The following is a 16,522-nucleotide window of genomic DNA, read 5'->3' as shown; positions in this document are numbered from 1 at the left end:
ACAGGCGAGAACTAACCCCATGGAATGATCCTCACACCACCATCTGCACTCTGGGGCATTCATGTAGCCCACCTCTATCACACACAGCAATAATAACGATGATAATTGCAAATAGTTTTTAAGTATTGCAGGTGTGAAAGCATCTTTAATTTATCTTTGCACTAAGCTGGGAAGTGGAGTCTAAGGAAGGATTTCCTCAGGGTTTTGGCAGCAGTGTCCTTGCCTTCTGCCTCCAGTGTTGCTTGTGAGAAGTCTTCAGTCATTCTGCATGCTGACCCTCATACACAACCTGCAACTGCTCTCGGGAACCCCAAACCATCTCCTCTTTGGCCCCAGTGTTCTCAGACTTCTGCAGGACACACATGCTTGTTTGTGTACCTGAATCTCAGGGGCTCGTTCCTTCCAGAGGCTTAGATTTTTTTTTTCTTGGTGAGAAGTCAATGAATCTTTCTAAAATTGCTAAAATTGACTATTAGCAGGTGTGTGTGCATGCATGCGTGTACATATGTGCATGTGTGTGTGTGGCAGGGGCTGGCCTGTCAGAATTGGGAGGTGGAGTCTAGTGAGTGGAAGGAAGGAAGGTAAGTCACTGGAGGGTATGCCCTGGAGCAGGGGGTTGTGGGACTTCAGCACTGTCTACCCACTTCTCCCCTTCCTCACTGTGAAGAAGTGAGCAACTGCCTTCACCGCAGACTCCCACTGCCGTAAGGTGCCTCCTGGCAGCCTCCAAAGCAGTCATGGGCAGAAAGCTTTAAAACTGTGAACTGCAAGACAGTTTTCTCCTTTAAGCTGATTGTGCTGAGTAGCTTCGTATCAGCATGACACAAGCTAGAGTCATCTGAAAGGAGGGAACCGTAACTGAGAAGATGCTGTAATAAGCCGGCTGTAGGGCATTTTCTTAGTTAGTGCCAGATGGGAAAGAGCCCAGCCCATTGTGAGTGGAGCCATCCAGGCTGGTGGTCCCGGGTTCTATAAGAAAGTGGACTGAGCAAGCATGAAAGCAAAGTCCGTAAGCAGCACCCGTCCATGGCCTCTGCATCAGTTCCTGCCTTCAGGTTCCTTCACGACTTTGAGTTCCTGTCCTGACTTCCCTTGATGTTATAGACTATGACATGGAAATACAAGGCAAATAAACCCTTTCCTCCAAACCCGCTTTGGATATGGTGTCCCGTCACAGTGGTAGAAGTCCTGACTAGGACACTGGCTTTCGGAAGCACCTGAGAACAGTTACACAAAGCCACCAGCATGGGAAGAATTGTCTGGACCTCTGCAAACTATTTTCTTTTTGCTAACTTCAAATGTCTTTGGAGCCAGGGAAGTGACTCAGTGGGTAAAATCACTTGCTGCATAAACATGACGATCTGAGTTCAATTCCTAAATCCTACACACACACACACACACACACGAAAGAAAATACAGTTTTAAAAATGTCTTCCCCCCCCCCCCCCCCCGTGCTGAAGATTAAACTCAGGACCTCATAAAATTAATTAAGCAGGAGTTTCTCCAACATGTCCGTTGTAGTCTGATGTTTGAAGATACTGCTCAGTGCATTTCATTTTTTCTTTCCAGAAGACAATGATATGCCCTTGGGTTTATAGCACAACATGCTGGCCAGCTCCTACGTCTAGCCATGAGCGATGACATGGGTGGAGGTTAGTGTGGGCTACAACAGGTTAGGAAGCACAGAGAAGGAAAACAACTTGCTTAAGACCGAGAAGCAAGCCCGGGAGGGCCAGAGCTTTTTAAACATAAACTCAGCATTTTCCCAACTGCACTGTCTGGAATATTCCTTGAAGTCAACACCAGTCAACAGCAGAAGGTACTCTAAAGAACAGGGGCTTCTAGGACGTCAGTCTGTCATTTCAGACCTACGTGAGTAGATCGCTTTGTGTGAGATGGACCTTGGCTACTGGCACTGAGTGGAATGGTAGCCACCTGACCGTTGGCAGGCAAGGCAAGACAATGCCCACACCCTCTGATCCACACAGTGGAGGCTACACAGACCCCTCCCGAGGCTTAAAATTGATGCATACAGAGGTGAGCAGGGACCCGTCTTGTGTCTCTCTGGTTGGCAGAGACCAGTCCTACCTTAATCTTCTCCAGACAGATCTCTTCTTGCTCCTGTTGGGAACCCGGAGGCAAGGAGTGAGATGCCGTGCAGCTTCTGCGTCAGTGACAGGTCGTTTTCACTTTTCTGTATCGAGTTCTACACAGTTCTGTATAGGAAGGGGACTGCATTCAGAAATGTCCAGCATCAATCCTGCACACTGATGGCTGGAGTAAAGGGTGACAACAGCTGGTGACGGAGTGGGGGAGGGGTGTCTGTGTGTCTAGGTCAGGGGCAGTGGGACTTTGACACTCACTTTAGTGCTCTCTTGCGGCTCCCTCAGCTTGAATTGCCAAGTTCCCCCAGCTCTCAAAAAGTCCGAGAGTTGTCACCTGTGGGACAATCTCTTAGTGCCAGCAATGACTTGGCTCATCTCTGGGAACAGACAGAAGGATATAGACTAAATGACCCAGAGCCCTACCGAAGCTGTGTGGCGTCTACAGGCAGGGGCAACCTGCGTGCGTGCATGCGTGGTCCATTCTTTGCCTCATTTCTGGTGTCCACAGCATCATTAAGCTATGGAGATCACAGAGCTCCAGAGTGGGAGGGAATTTTTAAAATTAGAGTTTAAAGTTTTGTTATACTCCTTATACACGGTCATTTTCCACACAAGCCATTTTACACATAGTGTACCCTGAGCACATTGCCTGCCCCACACACCCTGCTACCCCTTTCTCCACCCACTCCCCAGTTCCCCCAGTTCCACAAAGGAGTTATGGTCCTATTTTCATATCCTCTGCACATGTGCGGTTTTATTGGTGTATAAATCTAGGATGCACAAATAAAAGAAAACATTGTTTCCTGAGACTGACAATTTGATTAGTATGATTTCCAGTTGCAACCATTTTTCCACAGATGACATAACTTCATCCTTTATGGCTGAAAAAAATTCCAGTGCATATATGTGTGCATGTGCGTGAAGTGGGAATTTAATGGTTCTCTGGAGAGTCAGTTGTGTTCGATGGGGTTTTGCTGGGGCAAACACACAAAGGTGTGTTTTCCTGAAGTAGACATGGGTGAAAGGCTAAGGCAGACTCATGAAGGAATGTTTGGCTGAAGCAGACACAGGAGAGAGGATGTTCTGCTAAAGCAAACACGATGACACATGATGACAGATTCTTTGCTATTAACACGCATGTATTGGTCCACCTTACATTGTGTAGTTGAGTGATATATTTTGGGACTCCTTGGACTTGGCCTGACTGGATGCACGTGCTGAGGCAAGACCTGGCTGAACACGTGATGTGTGGAGGGTATAAATAGGACTCCACGGAGTAACAGAGACTGAGCTTGGCTTGCTGTTACAGCTAGCTGTGCAATGCTTGTGAGTCTGCACTGATCTTCCCTTCCCTGTGAGAGGCATAGCAGAGAACTTCTCCTGGTGTCCCTCCTGATCCCTCCTGCTGCCTTGAACCTATGCTGAGGCCTGGCTGTCTCTGCTCGGTCATGTCACCACTGCTGATTCGTGTTTGTTAACCCAACTCTACAGAACTGGACTGCTGGTGTATCCATAAAGTGTTTGCGAGTGGATCGAGCTGCCGTTGCCTGCTAACCTGTGAACAGAACTGCTGATTTCCAGACAACACAGATGGGAGTTGCTCCAAAGAATCTTTCTAAACAGGTCCCCTCCCGCTACCCCCCACCCCGTATTCTTTCTTTTCCACGACTTCTAGTGGGTGGTGGGCTAGCAGGGAGGTTAAAGTCTTTAAGAACCATGATTAAAAATAGGATTTGAAAAAAAGTTATACGTGTGCGTGCGTGCATGTGTGTGTGAGTGTGTGTGTGTGTGTGTGCCTATATGTATGCACATATATAGGGTCCTAAGATGCACGGGGCAATAGATGCTTTGAGACATAACTGAATAGAGGGTGTTACTATGCTTGGTTCATTATCATCGTTAATTTCTTACTGTGCATATTTAGAAGTTAAATTGTCATAGTTATATATATAGGAAAAAGTATATTTTCTATCAGGTTTGGTTCTGCCTGTGGTTTCAGGCATCTCCCGAAAATCTTGCGACGCCCTCCCCATGCAGAGAAGATCCTGAACCCAGCTCCCTCTATTCTGATGTTCACAGTTGTGTGAAACTAACTTAAGGAAGACTTTTGGGGTCTTGGTGAAGTGGGAATCAAGGGGTCTTGGGTCCCAAGGTTGTTTCACTTGGCGTGTGATTCCAGGACAAGTATCTTCCTCTCCTCTCTGAGCAGTTTCCTCCTCTAGTGGCTGGGGTTGGAGGTGTGGTCTCCAGGAAGCGTGGTCTATGATAGGAAGTATGGACCGCCAGAGCGAGGAGGTGTGGTCTATGATAGGAAGTGGGGCTGACCATAGCGAGAACTATTACAGACGTGCTTTGGTCTAGCCTTCAGTGGGACAAGGGGTAAAGGCCACCAGAGGAGATTCCAGGGTGAGATGAGAGACTGGCCGCCCGAGAGGCTGGGCCATTCCTGTTGGCCAGCGCAAAACTACTGCTTTGTTTGACTTGGCCCCTTGAGCCTTGTTTAGTCTGCAGAGCCGAGTTTATCCTGCTGCCTTTGTCACAGGCCATTAGTGCCCTCTTAATCCCTAGGGGCTTATAGCTGACTGCTTTCCCTAAGAATTCAGGAAGGGTGGCAGAGGACTCCGTTCTTAGGAGCCAGCAGGGCAGCTTGGCTGAGAACCCCTGGCCGGTAATTCCAGCTGTGGGACTCTTGGCTTATCCACTCCTTCTTGAAGGCGTCGGCCTAACTGCAGCGCACAGAGGGCTGCCTCAGATGTTGTCAAAGGCACTGGAATTGTCTGATGATGGAAGTAGCTTTCTGCCGGCCCCTCCCCTCTCGGGCCTCCTCGGGCCCCTCTGTCATCCCTCCCTCAATCTGTAAGCAATTTGTAGCGTCTGCTGGGTGTTCACTGATCCTTTCCCTGCCCTGAGCCCGGGGCCAATCCCTCTCGCCTTTAACTTGCTGCTTGTAAACTGGGGCTAATGATAGCTAGTAACTCGCCAAGCTGCTCTGAGGATTAACTAATCGGTGGTTATTAAGCAAAGGAGGAACACGCACTCTCTTCCCACTGAAGACGGTTTCTTCTAATTCCCTGTTGCTGCTGCACCATTTCAGAGCATAAATCTGAATTCCAGCATCCCATTGCACAGACAGAGAAACAGGTCAAGGAGGAGAAGGAGGGAGAGGAAGCAGAGAGGATGTTGCTTTAACCAGGGGTGGGGGACAGGGCTGGCTTCCTGGTTGACCTGGGCATGGTTTCTATCGGCCTGCTTCCTACCAACTTGTCTGTCTGTTAACAGAATGATGGCCTCCCTCAAAGGTTGCAGTGGATGCTGGCCCAGTGTAGGCATTAGGGGAACAATTACTGAGTCTCCACCCATCCCCTCTCCTCCCCTCCCCTCCTCTTTGCTTCTCTCCCCTCCCTCCCCCTCTTTTTTTTTTTTTTTAAATAATGATATCAATGTGTACCTGTATTGTCCAGTCAGTAACCAGCATCCAAGTGTGTTTACGGAGCCCCTGAACCGCAGCCAGTGGGTTGAAGGACCTGAACTTTAATTTTATTTATTTAAATAGCCATGTGGCTGCAGGCTTCCATCCACAGTGGGGTCTCTGGGCTGTGGAGAAGTCTACAGGAATACATCCTGCCTCACCAGTATTTGCCTTCCTAGGAAGCTGATGTGGCTTTACTTATCCTGTGCTGGACACTACAGAGGTCACCAAGAGAAAGACACACAGTCTTCAGTTCCACAGAACTCATACCTTGCTGATGAGAGAGTGGAGCCAAACAGGAAGCTATCCATTCAGCTGGGGTTCCTGAACCTGTGCTATGGGGAGAGACAAGGGGGAGGGGCAGGAAAAGCCTTTCTGAGGAGGGACCATCATGGACAATGACTTGATGACACAGAAGAATGTGGACTGTCCAGAGTACACTAGGACAGGGGATGTGGTGACGCGTGCCTGCGATTCTAAAGGTTGGGATGCTGAAGCAGATTGCTGTGTTTGAAACCAGCCTGGGCTACAGTGAGTTCTAGTCTAACCTGGGCTATAGAGTGAGACCCTGTCAGAAAAACAAAACAAACAAAACAAAACAAAACATCATGCATGGTGGTGCTTTCCTCCGGAGGTGGAGGCAGGAAGATGAGGGGTTCAAGGTCATCTTTGGCTACAAATAGAGTTTGAGGGCAACCTGTACAATACAAGACACCGCTTAAAATAACAATAATGATAATAATGTAAAATAAAAATAATAGCATTCATACAAAGAACACAAATTGGATTGTGACTGGATTCCCTGGTCCATGGAACATAACTGAATTGGCATCATAGACATCAAATCACCACCCAGGGTCTTCCCTACCCGCCACACACTGCCTGGCCCCAGGGGTTCCCCCAACCCCCTTGCCAATCACAGAAGAAGATGCTGCAGCCCGTTACTCACGTGCCTTTCATGATGCTAAAGCAAGAACCGTGCAGATGATGCTGACAAGCATAGCTGCCCACAGGCCTGCCCCCTTGAATTACATTTGTGTTAGCCTTTGTTTGTTGTTCTTTAGGAGAAGAAAATTGGTTAGGTATTTTCTCTCCACAAGTTGGAAGCTCGGGTGGTTGGAGTCTTACCCTAAGTGCACCTCTTCTTAGCTTCTGCTCCAAACCTAAATTTATTGGTGTTGTTTTCCTCTTTAAACTGTAACTATATATACAATATGTACATATACAGTATACACACACATGTAATTTAAAAAATTTTGTATCTACTTGCTCTTTTTCATTGTAAACCTACATAAGAGTGATTAATAATAACCATGCAGATTTTGTGAGGAGACAGAGAGCGAAAGGTGTCTCGGCATAGACCCACAGTAAGAGAGGCAGTCTCTTCTCTCTCTCCTTGCTCTTGTGAGATTTTTTTGATCTTCAGCTACATTTTCAGCTTTGTGAGAAACCTCATCATCAGAGGAGATGGCTAGCGATGTTACCAACAAGACAGATCCTCCATCCATGAATTCCCGTGTATTCATTGGGAATTTCAACACTCTGGTGGTCATGAAGTCCAATGTGGAGGCCATCTTTTCAAAGTGTGGCAAAATTGTGGGTTGCTCTGTGCATAAAGACGTTGCCTTTGTCCAGTATGCTAATGAAAGAAATGCCCTGGCTGCTGGAGCTGGAGAGGATTGCAGAATGATCATTGGCCAGGTTTTTAGATATTAACCTGGCTGCAGAGCCAAAAGTGAACGGAGGAAAAGCAGGTGTGAAACGATCTGCAGCAGAGGTACAGGTCAGTCCCAGAATGCCCTTCTCCATCCCCTCTGCTCTGAAACGATCTGCAGCAGAGATGTACAGGTCAGTCCCAGAGTGCCCTTCTCCATCCCCTCTGCTCAGGTCCTCATTTGACTTGGACCACGACTTTCAACGGGATTGTTATGACAGGATGTACAGTTACCCAGCCTGTGTTCCTCCTCCTCCTCCTCCTCTTCCTCCTCCTCCTCCTCCTCCTCCTCCTCCTCCTCCTCCTATTGCTCCAGCTGTGGTGTCTTCCAAACACCAGTGTGTTTCGGGGAACACCTCACAAAGGAGCAAAAGTAGATTCAATTCGAAGAGTGGACAACCGGGATCTTCTTCCAAGTCTGGAAAGTTGAAAGGTGATGACGTCAGGCCATTAAAAAGGAGCTGACTCAGGTAAAACAAAAAGTGGATTCTCTTCTGGAAAAAAATGGAAAAAGAACAAAGCAAGCAAGCAGTAGAGATAAAGACTGAAAAGTTCGAAAAAGAGCAGAGCAGTGCCTCTGTGATGAAAGATGAGACTGATGTGCAGATGGAGTCTGAGGCAGGTGCAGGGGACTCTGCTGAGGAGGGTGACCTGCTGGATGATGACGATAATGAAGATGGGGGTGTGTGACCAGCTAGAGTTGAAAGATGGTGAAAAAGAGCCTGAGGAAGGAGAAGATGACAGAGACAGCGCCGATGGGGAGGATGGCTCTTAAGGACATAGGGGAGATTAGAAGTCTTCTCCCATTAGTCATTTTCCTAGGCGCTTGTGAGAGATGGAAGTAACACGAGATCACCTCCCCTGGAATCTTCTGCACATTCTCACTGTTGTCCCTCCTCATCCCTCCTGTGTTCATCACTTCATGATTGCCCTGCGCCTAGTTACAGTTCCACTTCCTTTGATGCTCCTTAGCAGTTTCATTAATTAAGTCTTTCTTACCCTGTAAGTTTTGCTTTAATTTTGATACCTCTTTGACTTAACAATAAAAAGTTGTATGGTTTATATATATATATAAAAATAACAATGCAACAAAACTGGACTGTCTTGAAATCTACTCCATCAAGAAAATAGTCGATTACCATTTAATTTAGCCCCAAGCTAAATTAAATTCTAATTCTAATTAAGCTCAATTCTCAAGGCAGGTGCACTCTTTGCCAGAATATCACAGGAACCATCTGTAGCCCAGCCGCTGATATTCTTCCAATCTGAAGCCTCTTGAGCCGGACATTGCTCTCAGCACTACTGTCTTTTAAGCTCCTACTAGGATGGCCTCTTAAGCCCCTCCTCCAGCGTCTTGGTTTTCAACACTTGGAAGTGTGCTGTTTGTGATCCAGCACTGGGCCTGCAGCTCCCTGGCTTTCTCCCTGGCTGTCAGGGAGAAGCTGGACTTCTCCAGCCTGTGAGTGGGTTGTAGGCTAGTGTTCCAAGGTCGAAAGGTGTGACCTCAATGGCTTCAGGTGGTGAGGCCCTGCATTGGTAACTCATAAGGCCCTTGGCCGTGCAAAGCAGGTGAAGTCTCAATGTGCAGCTAAGAGTTCTGGGTAGTGGGGGCTTGAAGCTCTGTTCTTCGGTTCCTCATGGGTCTCTGAATAGTTCCTGTTTGGGTCCTGTTGTGGTTTGAGTGTGAACTGCCCCCTTGCAGGCTCTCGTGTGTGTGTGTGTGTGTGTGTGTGTGTGTGTGTGTGTGTGTGTGTGTGTGTGTGTGAAACACTGGGTCCCAGGCTGGCAGTGCTGTTTGCAAGGTTGTGGAATCTTTAGGGGGTGGCATCTCATTAAGGAAATGGGTCACTGGAGGTGGGTCTGGAAGCTGTTGCGGGCCCTGCTTCAGTCCATTGTGCTTAATATGACCGACTGCTTCTTATAGCTGCTGTCATCCTTCCCTGCCACGGCAGACTGCGTCTCTTCTTAAGTGTGAGCCCCAATAAACCTTCCTTTCTGAAGTTGTGTTCATCAGGTATTTTGTCACAGCTCCTCCCAAAGGAACTTTTACTCGCTCCAATGTCAAGGTTACGGTGGGATTTGGTGGGGGATGGGCCCAAGGTCTAAGACCAATGGCCTGTTCACCATTCTCCAGAGCCTCCTGCTGCGGGTGGGCTTTGCTTTCCCCCATGGGATCTGAGTTGGGCCCAGGATGCCTGCAGACTGGGGTGTCTGTCCTCTGAGGGGAGCAAGGATTCCGTTCTCTGTGCAGGAGGCTTGGGGACTTAGTTTGTTGTTGAGAGATAAAGCTATTTAAGTGGTAAGCATTATAATTTGATCTATAAGCCTGTTTGATCCAAAAACTCCCTTGAAAACACCAGCAAGCCAAGCTTGGCAGATTTTTAGAAAAAGTATGCTAAAATCATATGGTTCCATAAAACATGGGGAATCTGTGCTGTGGGGTTCTGGTCTCCCCTTACCACCTAGGCAGCAGCTTGGAAGGTTTCTGAGATCAAGGGTAACGGGCTGCACCAGGTTCTTTTTCAATAGATAACTTAGCTTCTTGGATTTAGCTCTGGCTGTGAAGTTTTATTTTGTTTCATTTTGAAATCAAAGTGATGATTTTATTTTTGTTTTTAATTTTTAACTCAGAGCCCCATGATTTCCTCACATCTCCGATCTGCCTGAAAGACTCTTTCCTTCTCCGTCCCAGCCTTACCTACACATGTCCAAACACTGCCTGGATTTTAAAGCCAGAGGAGGTGCCAGCATATGCCTCTGAGTTTTGCCAGAGCACAGGCAGAAGCCACCAGAGACCAGGGCACAAATTTCAGCTCTGCCACTAATAACTGTGACTTCAGAGAAATCTCTTAATCTTCCTGAACCTCATTCCCTGTGGTGACAATGCAGAGGTTGCAGCTCCCAGCTCCCAGCTCCCACCATTACGGAGAACAGATACTTTGTAGCTCGTGGACAGGCCTGCTCTCTCCCCTTCCCAGGACAGCACACAGCTCAAAGGCACATTTGGTGACAATCAAGAAGGGCTCCCTCTGCTTTCTGTCTATAATGACCATGACGAATGCAGCCCTGCCTGGTCCTTTTCTTCCCTCCTTTTCATACACTGGCCTCCTAACCTGTATGCTGATTTATAATGTTTATTTCCTGCCTCCAGCTGGCAGGTAGCCCCCAAAAGGACAGGGATATTGTCTTTTCAGTTTTCTCTGGTGCCCAGGAGGGTCCAATACTTTCAGGCACTTAGAAAGTATTTGTAGACCTGGCTGGAGGAAGGAAGGCTCTGAGCTGCTTTGAGTCGCAGCATTCACTGAGAGCTGTCCCAGGTGCTGTCTTCCACGTGGCTCTTCCTGGGAAGCTTTGTGCTTGGCTCCAGCTTCCTGGCTGCTATCAGAGACTCTGTACCCTGTTCCCCCTCAGTCCTCAGTAGCTGAATCAGCCCATCAGAGGGCAATAAGGGGCCACTAAGACAGAGGTGAAGGGCATGGGGACCTGAGGAATCCAACCCCTTAGTGTCATCAGGAATAAGGCACATTCCTTCACTCTTCTATCCATCCTCTGCCAATCCCAAGCCATCACGTCCTCCTGCTGCCTGTACCCCCACTTCTGGTCTTCCAACGATGCATTCTGTTCTCTCGTGTTTCTTCTTAAAAAATGATTTATTTATTTTTATGTGCCTTTATGTTTTGCGTGCATAGTCTGTGTGAGGGTGTTGGATCCCCTAGAACTGGGGTTGCGGAGAGTTGTGAACTGCCGTATGGGTGCTGGGAATTGAACCCAGGTTCTCTGGGAGAGCAGCCAGTGCTCTTAACCACTGAGATATCTCTCCAGCCCTGTCCTCGTTCCTCAATGCTTCCTTGTCTGTTTTTGGAAACAGGGTCTTACCACTTAGCCCATGCTGACTTTGAACTTGCAAGCTTCCTGCCTTGACTGCCCACGTGCTGGGATTACAGATGAGTGCCACCACACTTGGCCCGTGAACACTTTTAACTCCAGGCTCCCGACTCCTTGTCTAGGCAACTGAGAGCTTCCAATCTGATCCCAAACACCACTGTCTCTGGGATGCCTAGCTGGGTCCAGACAAGGCTCTGGCCTCCTCTCCAGAAACAGTGGCCGAGCTTATAATTAGCCCTCATCAGTAGTTCCTCCCAATAGACAGCGAGTTCAGGGGTCGGGGTTCCAGAGCTAGAGCACAGCTCTCGGCAGAGACAAGTCTGGGTAGCCATCATAGAGTGAAGGAGGAAGAAGGAACCCATGGGCAGAATCCCAGAGAGAACACCAGGTCTGGATTCAGCTCTGCCTCTGACGGCTGTGTGACCCGAAGGAAGTCACTTGTCCTCTGAGTCTCCATTTTTCATCTCTAAAGTACAGGGAGTGACAAGGCTATCCTGGGCTGGGGTCTCATCATGGCTGCATCTGACACTAACTGGAAACCTCGATACTTGGCAAGACAATGAATACACTCGACCCACATTAGTGAGGTTCCCACTACCTCCTCATTCAGCTGCTGTCTGGTTTCCAAGCCCCTGTCTGGTTTCATTTTCAAGATAGCTTTTGGTGTTGGGAGGGGACTTAGAGGAGACAGACTTAGCCACTTGACCAGGTCACTCAGCCCTGACGGAGTAGGCTGAGACACACAGCTACAATTCCAGAGTTCCTCTTATGTGGGTGTTTTGTGTGTGTGTGTGTGTGTGTGAATGTGTGTGCAACTGCCCATACTCATCTGTGTGCATGCATGCAGAGGCCAGAGATTAATGTCAGATTTTGTTTGTTTGTTTGTTTGCTTTTCAAGACAGGTTCCTCTATGTAGCCCTGGCTGTTCTGGAACTCCTTGTATAGACGAGGCTGTCCTTGAACTTAGGGATCCATCTGACTCAGCCTCGTGAATGCTGAGGCTGAAGGTATGCATCATCACATCCAACTTAGGTATTATTTTTGAGTCAGGGCTCCATGGACACCCAGGCTGACCTCAAACTCACTGTGTAGCTGTGGTTCCCCGAGCCTCATCTCCCACGTGCTAGGGTGGTGGACATGCTTCATCTTAGGTGGTGCTGGGGATTGTACCCAGGGCCTTGTGCATGTTGGGCAAGGACTCCACCAACTGAGCTTGATCCCCAGGTCCCCAACCCCTAATCTGGAGCCCTAATCTGGGTAGCTCAACAGCCCATCCAGGAGATGCGTGATCTCTGCCTTCCCGGTGCCCTCACATGCAGCCATTCCAATGGGTGTTGGGGTCTGAGTTGGAGTCAGACCCTCATGCTTGCTCAGCAAGCATTTTCCTGACTGAATCTTCTCCCAAGCTCTGATTTGCATTTTTGTCTCCTTGGGCTCAAATTTTAGCAGACTCTACAGGTCACTTCAGTATGGAACTCATAGGTCCTGGTATGGGCTCGTAGAAAGCAGACAGCTAGAAGGTGTTCATTGAGCTGTGTAAACTGGGGCCACCAGTCTGTCCACAGTTCCTGAATTGCACAGTCCCCAGTGGTTGCTCAGGCCAGTGAGACCCTGACTGCTTCCCATTGGCTCCTCTTGGCAGGGCCAAAGGCAGGTTCCAGGGAGGCGTGGCAACTTAGGAGACAACTGTGTGCTCACTGAAGTGGGTCCCTGACCTCATTGAGAGACAAGCCAAGTGTGCCCGGGAGCCCTGGCCCTTCTTAGCTGCCTGTCTACCTCTTTCTCTGGGCCCTGCTTGAGGATTTAGTGACCTGTGGCATGAATAGAAGAGAGCCAGGATCCCAGACGTGGCTCCCCACAGCAGCTCCGGGGCTTGATTGTTACCTTAGCCTTTTCACAGCAGCCAGGCAGCCAGGCAGCCAGGCAGCCAGGCAGCCAGGCCTGGAGTCTGGGGACAGCCAGGGACATGGTTTGTAGTCCTCTTGATTTATTGGGTGTCTGAGGACCTTAGATGGTTTTAATTTTGTTAGCCTTGAGTACTGTTTGGTTTACATCCATTTCCTTCTGAGTCTACAGTGTTCAGAAGGGTGAGAGACTCTGTTGGAAAGGCTTAAAGCCTGGAGTTTTGTTCTAATTCGGTTCCCACTGTGGGGTCCCTGATACAAGTGCTTTCCCCAGGGAGAACTCCAAGGATTAGAGAAACATCCCCGGAGTCTAGCAGAAGGGGCCCCCTTTCCTTCCTGTCAAAGATACAGCCAGCCTGCTAAGAAAGACTGCTATGTCAGAAGAGGTGACCCTTAGCAACTCAGCCAACCCTATAGTCTCAGTTTGTTTGTTTTAAGCACTCTAACAGGAACAAAAATACTTTCCTGACCACCTTGGGCTATTAGGAGATCCAAAGTTTTTATAAATGTCCAGCGTGAAGGACTTTCTGCTGGGCAGAAAGAATGGCCCAGCATCCAAACCCCAGCCTCTGGCCCTTTAACTTAAGTGAACCAATGTCTTAAGCGCTGACTGTGTGCACACAACCCGGGAAACCACAGAGACACATAGATATGTGTCTCAAGAGTTAGAACGTCAGAACTCCGGGACTTTTACTGTCTGCAAACTCCAGATGTGACTCTTCAATGTCATTACTATATGTACCCCAGAAGCCTCAAGCTGGACTAGATTTCCTGAGGGCTGAGAAATGTCAAAGGCTGTGCTAGGTGGAGAAGCCACTGTCACTGAAGGTCTGCTGGTGGTTGGCTGCCATGCATTTGTGAAGGCAGCTCTCAGGAGGCAGGCAGCAGCCGCCTGTTCTACACGGGAGGCAACTGAGGCTCAGCAAGGGCAAGCAGGTCTCAGCTCAGAAGGGTCATAGACTCACAGACACACTCGTCCCTTCCTCCTATGGCCCCGCAAGTACTCATATTCTGGTAGAAGGATTTGATGTTAGCCTTCACCTCTTCTGCTTCCTCTTCCCTGGGTCTTTCTCCTCTCCCAGACAACACGTTGGAAGGGATCAAATGGAGCTGGGCGTGGGTTGGGGAGCCTGGCTGGCATCAGGAAGCAGGGAGGAGGCTGTTTGTTGGAACTTGGTAAGGAGGAAGGTGGTCACCCCTCAACAGTATCGCTTTACATTTCTTAAGAGCCTTGCTTACTTAATCAGGGAATGCATATGGCTGAGTGATGCTTCTCTTTAGACGTGGGAAGGCGTTTTGCGGTGAGGTGAACTTTGTGGGTATTGATGTGTCAAAGTCCCTGTCAGAGAAAGGGCAGGGCAAATGCTGCGACATGCACTAGGCGTGGGACCAGGAGACATGGGTTTAGTTCCTGTGCAAAAACCTGTCGACTGTGAGATCCTAGCCTCTATGCAGCCATTCTGTCTTATGGGTAGAAATGTGCAGTGTTGAGCAATGGCCTGGCTAAAGATTTGCATGGTTGCTGTAAAGAGAGCAATTCATAAATCTAACTTGAACAGAGGGAGGGAAGTTCCATATGGCCACCATCATGTGACAATCATGGAGGTCACAACCATCCTCAAAACTCCTCTGCTTCACAGTGACAAGTTCAGGGGCTACTGCCCGAGCTTCAACTCTACTTTGAGATCAGAAGATCATACAGCAATCCCTGCAGATATGGTGGCGGCCTCTTCTGTGTTATAAGCTATTCAATTTTATTCTATTTATGTTTAAGGGAGATCATGAAGCTGTAAGGTTGTGAATTCTAACGATAATGTGCTAAATGAACGTTCAGTGAGCGTTCACACGTGCCAGGCACTGAGCTTGGGACCACGCTGACATTTCCTCATGTAATTGTTGTTCCTGTGAACTGGTTAAAGCATGTGGCCCATTTTCACACAGGAAGCCGAGGCAGAGGGAGCATGAAGCTTGCTGCCTGGGTCTGGGGAAGGGGGAGCTCGGAGTCCTGTACCTACAATGCACATGCAGGCTTTAATGAGGAGTGGCAGGGGCAAGGGATACTGAGACCCAGAGGCTAGCCACAGAGGGAAGGAAGATCGGGGGCATGGGTTAGCTGTGTTGCTGAGGATCGGGGTGACCAGAGCTGTGGGCACAGATACCTGGGGGAGCTATGATCTAAAAGAGCTGTAGACACTGCCAGACAGGAGGTGTCCACCAAAGGAGAGAGTGTCGTAGGGACATACAGCGGCCTCTCTCTCCCTTACCCTCTCAGCTCTTGCTGGTCCTTTCTGTAGCTTGTGTTAGAGCCAGCAACAGGGGAGTCTGGGAGATGCCATCAGCAGGGTTGATCTCTCAGGGCAGAAAAGGGCAAAGCAAGGCTGAGACTGGGGATTTTTAAGTGGAGCAAATGGAAAAGCTCACTGGTCTGGAGGGATGCCAAGGTTGGTCCGGATGCTCACACAGCCACAGCAAAGAGTGAGGGCTACCAGTGGAAGGAAGGCTGTGGTGGTGGTGGTTGGTTTTGGTCAACTTGGCAGAAACCAAGGCATATGTGAGAGCAGAGATCTTAATTGAGGACAAGCCCATGGTGCATTTTCTTGATCGATGATGAATATGGATGGACCCAGCTTATCACGGGTGGTGCCATCTCTGGGTTTGTGGTACTGGGTTATATGAGAACACAGGCTGAGCACACCACGAGGAGCACACCACAAGGAGCACAGCATGAGGAGCACACCAGTAAGCGGTGTTCCCTCGTGGCCTCTAGTTCAGTTCCTGCTTCCAGGTTCCTGCCCTGACTTCCCTCGGTGGTGGAGGTCAACCTGAGAGCTGCGATGAACCCTTTCCTTCTCAAGTTGCTTCTGGTCCTGGTGTTTTATCACAGCAATAGGAACCGTGAGATGGCAGTGTGATGGATGACGCACATGGGGTGTCTAGGACCGGGAGCACATGGCATCTGTGCCTATCCCAACAGCAGATCTCTGCACAGCTCAAAGCAGGAACCCTCCAGGCTGGGGTGTTACCCAGGGGCAGAGCACTTGCCTTTGGTTGAATCCTTAACATGATAAAAACAAAACGAGGCAAAACCAAAAAAGCCAAACCTAATCTGAATAAATCATGTGCTTTTGTTTAAATGTATCAGTGTTGGCTCATCAATTGTTAGAAAGTGTACCAAACAATTCACAGATGTTAATAATAAAGGAAATCTGGGGGAGGAAGGGGCTCAGAATTCACTCTCCTGGCAGTTCAATTTTTCTATAAACATAAAGATAATCCTAATGAGAAATTTTATTTGTTGATTTTAAAAGTTAGATACAAAGCAATGAGATCTATCTAATTAGGGCAGTTTCACACCATAGGTATATGTGGTCACTGCAGGAGTGGTGGACACTTCTGTCATATACATATCAATACCATACTGAAGAGTTGGGCATGGTGGTGCACA

At 48.6% G+C, this 16,522-nt stretch overlaps 1 pseudogene; it reads left to right on the top strand.

Annotated features, from left to right (window-relative positions):
• Window positions 1-6,945: 6,945 nt before the first annotated feature.
• Window positions 6,946-8,063, top strand: Gm12445 (annotated as a pseudogene).
• Window positions 8,064-16,522: the final 8,459 nt, after the last annotated feature.

Source organism: Mus musculus, chromosome 4 (genome assembly GCF_000001635.26).
Source record: "Mus musculus strain C57BL/6J chromosome 4, GRCm38.p6 C57BL/6J".
In the NCBI taxonomy this organism is placed as follows: Eukaryota; Metazoa; Chordata; class Mammalia; order Rodentia; family Muridae; genus Mus; species Mus musculus.
This window is presented reverse-complemented; position numbering and strand designations above follow the sequence as displayed.